This window comes from Castor canadensis, chromosome 11, assembly GCF_047511655.1.
Source record: "Castor canadensis chromosome 11, mCasCan1.hap1v2, whole genome shotgun sequence".
Taxonomy (NCBI): Eukaryota; Metazoa; Chordata; class Mammalia; order Rodentia; family Castoridae; genus Castor; species Castor canadensis.
The window spans coordinates 73146990-73154258 of NC_133396.1; the positions used below are offsets into that span (position 1 = coordinate 73146990).

The following is a 7269-nucleotide window of genomic DNA, read 5'->3' on the forward strand; positions in this document are numbered from 1 at the left end:
CCCCAACTCCTACCAGCTCTCTTCCTCTCTCTACTGCCTTACTGTCATGAGATGTACAGCTTTGCCTTACAACATGCTCCATACCATGCACGATGTTCAAGACATACACTAGTTCAAGAGGCTGCAGGAGAGGCTCACAGATTTGCCTTGTCTGTCTTAGGAGCTGTCATTGAGTGAGGAATGATAAATGCAGGGCAGCTTGGGTTTAATGACACACAGATTGAGAGACTCCATGCCATGTGAAACTCTTATAAACACATAAAGTCATGTATATTAGTTGTAAAGAGCAATCAGTAGTCCTCACAGAGTGAAATTGTGTTTCTTTTGGTTCTGGCTCCTGTGAGCAACTTGAACATGACTGTGTGAATAATGAGATTAATTCAAGAAGAGCTCTAGAACCGATGGGCTGTGAGATTACTCAGATTGCTTGTGGTAGACAATTCATTAGCCTTGGTGCCTTTCTCTGGACCCATCTATGCATTGGGTTGTGTGCTAGAGGTGAACTAGGACCAGACATTCTTGTAACATTAAGTACCAGACTCCTGGGAATTGTTACTGTGTCACCCACAGTAACCACTTTCAGCCTGAGCTGAGAGCTTCAAATATCATATTATTAATCATTTCTTCTGTAGGGTAGACCAAACTTTTGTACTTTGCTCCAAGTATGAGAATTCTATTCTTGACTTCAGGACTATGAACCAGACATGTTAGTTAGCCAATTTAATAAATGATGAAAACACAGCAGTTTGGAGACAAAAACTCTCAGAACAAAACAGTAAAAATATAATCAATGTTGCTATGAAGATACTTTCTTTTAAAGACTTTGGAAGTTTTTTAGAAAAAAAAAGTGATGAACATTTTAAAAGGAGTTCCCAAGTCCCTGGGATTGACCTGAACTCAAATAAGATGTTATTTTAAAGGTTAACAAACTCTCTAGAACAGACGTTAGAAAGCTTTGAACACTACCTGGTTACCCAATAGTCATGTTCACCATTGGATATTGAAGCCCATGAGAATCTCTTTAATCATAACTGAGTTTACTCTGCTCTAGGATTCATGTCTTATCACACCATTGGCTATTTCTTTGGCAATGGGTATTTTGTGGCTGCTAATAAGCTGTAGCAAAGTAGATAAAAGGGGATCTCAGGTATGTCTGAAATAGTTCATGAAAGTGATAAATCTCTATAATGGCACAGTCCTTTATGTAATGAGAGGAAAGAACATATTTTAAATTCCCGTACTCCATCTCTTGGAGAAGTTACATAAGGTAAATATTAACATGAAGCATGGAAAAATATGATGCGTTTTTCATTCCTGACATTTTCAGTCCCGTGAACATTCAGAAATACTACCTCATGTGGTTCTTGCCACATAAGGATTAAGGCTAGGACACCTATAATACAGGATGCTGGAACACTTTGCTCATCTTCTGTCAAAAATGATGCCCATGCCAAGGCCAAATTGTTACAAAATAATGTTGAACTATAGATTCAAATGGTCATCAATGAAGCCAACCTACTGAAAGTCTTCATGCTTCTTATCCTAGAGCCTTTGCTGAGCAGAAGCCCTTTTCTGGTTCTTCACATTTTTAGGAATGACCTCATTAGAGATACCCTAAGAGACCTGAGCATTAATTCTGATTTGATTTGAAAACAGCTTCCTAAAGAAATTCAACAGGGAAGAAGCAGAAGATGCCAGCAATGTTACAAAGGAATGCTTTCTTTTGCAATTAAAAGAATGTATGAGTCCCATTTGTGGATTGTTTACCAACTGTCAGAGTTCAGATTTCTTGTGTTTTTCAGATACCTGCTTTGTGGGGTGCAACTGGTCTCATTTGATTGCTATAACATGTAGACCAGCTTTCTGCAACTCCACAATGGATGACCTCTACTTTCTCTTGATTCACTAAATAAATTACATCTGTGCAGGTAGGGAAAGCTGCTGACTAATGGGGGATTAGAGGAAAGGAATATGGAAGGGGTTCAACTGACCAAAGTCTATGCATAACAGGGATACTTTGAGGAACCCCTTTGAACTCTGAGTTTGAAAATAATAATGAAATACGGGACTGTAAAATATGTATAACATGGCAGGTGCTTATTGTGGAAGGGGGAGGAGAATGGAGGAGATGAAGGTAAGGGAATAACGTTGATGGGCTTCATATACATATATGAGATAGAATGATGAAACCTCACAATAATTTTAAGTTGGGCATGGAGGGGTTTGCAGGGGGAGGCAAGCTAGTGGGGGTGACCTAACCATTGTACAAGGTAGGGTTATTTGGAATTGTATAATGCTAAACTTCCTCAGATTGTGGTACTGTGTGTTTAAAAGAATCATATGTTTTAAATCTTAAAAAATATATACTAAACATAAGACTGTCTTGGAAGACTTAGAGGAGCTGTCACGCATTGAAGGAAAGTCTTCAAGAGCTTTTAGATTACCCCACAGGGAGGTTGAAAAGATTCTGCCTCAATTTCATGATCTGACCAGAACATTATGGAATAATTAGATAAAAGAAGCTGACACCTGGGAGGAAACTGTGATCGTGTGCAAGGTTAACAAGCTGGAAATTGAGGGTGCTTATAGAAATTATGTCTTCCAAACGTCAGTTCACTAGTGGGACACAGCTCTCTTCAGAAACTTAACCAAAGGTATGCAATGGCAAAGTACTTGAGGTTTTCCAGCCTTCAGAACTGAGAGTTGTGATACTGGAGAAAAACTAAAACTAGTCATATCACTGTGAACTATTCTGAGAAGTATTTAATAAGTTTCCAGTGGAAAAAAAAGACAATTCTGTTGTTCCTGACAGGCAGTGACTAGATTCCCATCCATGGCCTGGCCATCCAGTCCACAGCAAGTGGGAAGGTCTATTTGCCATGGCCTGCACTTGTAACAATCTTCTTGGCCTCTGCAAGACAGCAGCAGAGAGGTTCTGAGGGCAAGGCTGACATAGGCCCTTGACTACTATGAGGAATTTGTTCCTCCAGCTTGTCCTTGATGTTCTTTTCTTCCCCAGTGTCCAAAATAAGCCCTACAGAGAATATCACGGGACTGATTGATATTTTTATATTGTCTAAGTGAGTTGAGACTTTTGAATCCTGAACCTGGTTGATTCTGAAGTTTTAAGTAGTAACTAACCTTTTGGAAAAATCAGGGATTGGTAATGGGGAGAAAAAAAATGGCCCTGGTATGGGAGATGGTATTGACTTGGTTTTGGTTTTGCTATAAATCTAACTACCCAATATTCCTTGCACCTGTGACTGTGTTGCACTGTGCTGGATAAAACTTCAGTTGATTTTTAAACTTTCCCAAATGTCACTCAGTTCTGATCTTCCCATGCAATGCCTCCTTGTCCTTCTCCTAACTTCTCATTTCATTACAAGATGAGTTTTACCATCTTCAACACAAATTTTTTTCCAGAGTGGTTGGACTAATTTGCATTCCCACCAGCAGTGTAAGAGGGTTCCTTTTTCCCCCGCATCCTCGCCAACACCTGTTGGTGGTATTGCTAATGATGGCTATTCTAACAGGGGTAAGGTGGAATCTTAGTGTGGTTTTAATTTGCACTTCCTTTATTGATAGGGATGGTGAACATTTTTTCATCTATTTTTTGGCCATTTGAATTTCTTCTTTTGAGAAAGTTCTGTTTAGTTCACTTGCCCATTTCTTTATTGGTTCATTAATTTGGGGAGAATTTAGTTTTTTGAGTTCCCTATATATTCAGGTTATCAGTCCTTTGATGTGTAGCTCACAAATATTTTCTCCCACTCTGTGGGTGTTCTCTTCAGTTTAGAGACCATTTCTTTTGTTGAGCAGAAGCTTTTTAGTTTTATGAAGTCCCACTTATCTATGCTCTCTCTTAGTTGCTGAACTGCTGGGGTTCCATTGAGAAATTTCTTGCCTATGTCTATTAATTCCAGAGTATTTCCTACTCTTTCCTGTACCCATTTTAGAGTTTGGGGTCTGATATTAAGGTCCTTGATACATTTTGAGTAAATACTGGTACAGGGTGATAAACATGGATCTAGTTTCAGTTTTTTTGCAGACTGCTAACCAGTTTTCCCAGCATTTTTGTTGAAGAGGCTGTCTTTTCTCCATCGCATATTTTTAGTGCCTTAGTGAAAGACAAGTTGGTTATAGTTGTGTGGCTTCATATCTGGGTCCTCTATTCTGTTCCGCTGGTCTTCATGTCTGTTTTTGTGCCAGTACCATGCGGTTTTTATTGCTATTGCTTTGTAATATAGTTTGAAGTGGGGTATTGTGATATTTCCAGCGTTGTTCTTTTTACTGAGTATTGCCTTGGCTACTTAAAAATGTAAACATTGATCTACCATATGATCCAGCAATACCACTCTTGGGGATATACCTAAAAGAATGTGACAGAGGTTACTCCAGAGGTACCTGCAAAACCATGTTTATTGCAGCACTATTCACAATAGCCATGTTATGGAAACAGCCAAGATGCCCCACTACTGATAAATGGATTAAGAAAATGTGATATTTATACACAAAAAGAATTTTATGCAGCCATGAAGAAGAATGAAATGTTATCGTTCACAGGTAAATGGATGGAATTAGAGAACATCATTCTGAGTGTGGTTAGCCTGGTCCAAAAGACCAAAAATAGTACGTTCTCCATCATATGCAGACATTAGATCAAGGGCAAACACAACAAGGGAATTGGACTTTGATCACATGATAAAGCGAGAACACACAAGGAAGGTATGAGGATAGGTAAGACACCCAAAAAACTAGATAGAATTTCTTGCCCTCAATGCAGAGAAACTAAAGCAGATACCTTAAAAGCAACTGAATCCAATAGGAAAAGGGGACCAGGAACTAGAGAAAAGGTTAGTTCAAGAAGAATTAACTTAGAAGGTAACACACATGCACAAGAAATCAATGCATGTCAACTCGCTGTATAGCTAGTCTTATCTCAACTAGCAAAAACCTGTGGTCCTTCCTATTATTGCTTATACTTTTTCTTCAACAAAATTAGAGATAAGGGCAGAATAGTTTCTGCCTGGTAGTGAGGGGTAAGGGGGGCTAAGGGAGGGAGTAGGGAGGTAAAGGAGGGGATGGGGGGAAGGGGGGAGAAATGACCCAAACATTTTATGCACATATTAATAAAATAAAAATTAAAAAAAAAATACACATGCACTCCTTTTCCTACATCCTTGGAAATTTCCTGAGAGGACTACTTCAGAAGATCTGAATCTAAAAAGTTGAGTTGCTTCCATTACTGTGACTGAGGCTTTATGACATTCATCTTCACTGAAGGAAAGGAAGGTTCTTGCGAGAGTAGACACCTTCCCCTCTATGGGCGTGCCATGCCCTCCTCCTTAATGATGTACAGAGCCATGGAGAGTGCAGTTCAGCCAGTTTTTGTTTGATGTTCAGCTGTGCTCCTTTGATAGTAAGGCTAATTTTGACAGGCTTTCCATTCCTTCTGTGAGCTTGCATTTGGGGGCAAGTTGCATGAATTTTTTAGTCATTATATTACCCAAGAAAAGTGGAAATTGTTAACATCTTGTCAGATTTTCAATCACTTCAAGTCCTCTAGCCCTTTCTCCTTCCTCAAGTCTCTTTTTTCCTTCTCACCCCTCCTTTGTCCCTTACTTTCCTTTCTTCTCTTCTTACTCTGACTGTTCATTACTTGACTCAGTTCTCCCCTCCTTGCTTCTCCTTCTAGTGGACATTTGCCATCTTCTTTTTAAAAATTTTTATTTGTATTGAGAAATTTCTACTTAGACTTTTCTCTTCCCTAATTGTTAAGACTTTCAACATTCTTTATGATGGACTTTTTGCTTACTACATTTTAAATGTTTTTTCTGGGAATTTGGAGGAATTGTGTTTATAATCAAATACATTTACTTCAAAATGACATACTCACTTTTCCTTATTATAAGATAAGAAAATTCTACCTGATCAAAGAACTCATGTAGGGCTAGTTTTAAATTCCTAATAACTAAAGACATATTTATATAAAATGAAGTATTTAGGAACCATAGTACAACATCAAATCTTAATGAAGGATTGCAGAATTTTGCTTTTCCATTTTGTTTCTATTTTTATTTATTTATTTTTAATTATTCATTTATTCACATGTGCGTACATTGTTTGGGTCATTTCTCCCCCCTGACCCCCCATCTTCTCACCCCCCCTCACTTCCAGGCAGAACCTTCCCTGCCCTTATCTCTAATTTTGTTGAAGAGAAGATATAAGTATAATAAGGAAGACAAAGAGTTTTTGCTAGTTGAGTTAAGGATAGTTATACAGAAATATTTCTAGCATTGCTTTCATGTACAAATGTGTTACAACCCAAGCTGATTCATTTCTAACTGGTTCCTGATCCCCTTCTCATATTGACCTCTTTCACTTTAAGGTTTTTGTATTAGTTCCTCTGCAATGGGGACATCAAATGCTTTCATGTTTTGGGTTTTCTACCTATCCCCATACCTCCAGTATGTGCTCTCCCCTTGTCATGTGATCCAAGTCCAACCACATTGCTGCATTTGCCCTAGATCTAAAGACCACATATGAGGGAGAACATATGATTTTTGGTCTTCTAAGCTTGGCTGACCTCGCTCAGAATCATATTTTACTTGCAAATGATGAGATTTCATTCTTCTTCATGGCTGACTAAAATTCCATTGTGTATAAATGCCACATTTTCTTGATTCAGTTGTCAGTATGGGGCATCTTGGCTGTTTCCGTAACTTCACTATTGTGAATAGCGCTGCAATAAACATGGGTGTGCAGGTGCCTCTGGAGTAATCTGTGTTGCATTCCTTTAGGTATATTCTTAAGAGTGGGATTGCTGGATCATATGGCAGGTCTATGTTTAGATTTTTAAGAAGCTTCCAAATTTTTTTCCAGAGTGGTTGCACCAGCTTGCATTCCCACCAGCAGTGTATGAGGGTTCCTTTTTCCACATATCTTCGCCAACACATGTTGTTGCTGGTGTTTTTGATGATGGCTATTCTAACAGTGTGAGGTGAAATCTTAGTGTGGTTTTGATTTGTATTTCCTTTATGGCTAGAGATGGGTGAGCATTTTTTCATGTGCTTTTTGGTCATTTGAATTTCTTCTTTTGAGAAAGTTCTGTTTAGTTCAGTTGCCCATTTCTTAATTGGTTCATTGATTTTAGGAGTTTAGTTTTTTAAGTTTTCAGTATATTCTGGTTATCAGTCCTTTGATGTATAGCTGGCAAATATTTTCTCCCATTCTGTGGGTGGTCTCTTCAGCTTAGAGACCACTTCTTTT

General features: G+C 38.5%; 2 pseudogenes; both read left to right on the forward strand.

Annotated features, from left to right (window-relative positions):
• Positions 1–51: 51 nt before the first annotated feature.
• On the forward strand, positions 52–1909 carry LOC141410413 (probable E3 ubiquitin-protein ligase HERC3 pseudogene; annotated as a pseudogene).
• A 146-nt stretch (positions 1910–2055) lies between these two features.
• LOC109702236 (probable E3 ubiquitin-protein ligase HERC3 pseudogene) lies at positions 2056–3001 on the forward strand (annotated as a pseudogene).
• The last annotated feature ends 4268 nt before the right edge of the window (positions 3002–7269 follow it).